Below are 932 nucleotides of genomic sequence, written 5' to 3' on the forward strand. Positions count from 1 at the left end.
TTTTTAATAGTTGAAAGTGATTGGAAGGAAACTAGCCCCCCTCGCCCATCGTGCCCCCAAATACGTCCAACCAAAATTTTGAGATAGCCATTTTGTTCAGCGTAATTGATTTCCACATATAAATATGTTTTTGAGGAGGACAATCTCCCAAAACTCTCAGGGCAAGGGTTTTAATTTATGCCCTGGGGGCATATAAGGTTTTTATAGAAGGCGTTGTCGTAGAAACTTCAAAACAGGCTCATTTGATTTGAAATTGGAGTAGCTAGTGCCCATTTTAATAGTCGAAAGTGATTGGAGGGCAACTAGCCCCCCCCCCAGCTCACGCCCATCATTCCCCCAAACAAACCCAATCAAAATTTTGAGATAGCCATTTTGTTCAGCGTAGTTGCTTTCCACATAGAAAATATGTTTTTAAGGAGGAAACTGCCTCACAACCCTCAGGGCAAGGGTTTCAAGTCATGCCCTTGGGGTATATAAGGTTTTTATAGAAGGCATTGTCGTAGAAACTTCAAAATAGGCTCAATCACTTGGAAATTCAAAGGGCTAGTACCCTTTTTTATAGTCGAAAGTGATTGGAGAGCAACTAGCCTCCCCCCACGTCCATCATTCTCTCAAACATATTCAATCAAAATTTTGAGGTAGCCATTTTGTTCAGAGTAGTTTATTTCCAGGTAGAAAATATGTTTTTGAGGAGGACACTCCCCCATAACCCGCAGGGCAAGGGTTTTAAGTTATGCCCTGGGGGCATATACGGTTTTTAAAGACGGTGTTGTCATAGAAACTTCAAAAAAGGCTCATTCGATTGGAAATTCAAAGGGCTAGTGCCCTTTTTAATAGTTGAAAGTGATTGGATAGCAACTAGCCCCCCCCACGCCCATTATTCCCCCAAATACATCAAATCAAAATTTTTAGATAGCCATTTTGTTCAGCTT

Source organism: Artemia sp. Qi Xiang Cuo, chromosome 17 (assembly GCF_049724085.1).
Source record: "Artemia sp. Qi Xiang Cuo chromosome 17, ASM4972408v1, whole genome shotgun sequence".
Classification (NCBI taxonomy): Eukaryota; Metazoa; Arthropoda; class Branchiopoda; order Anostraca; family Artemiidae; genus Artemia; species Artemia sp. Qi Xiang Cuo.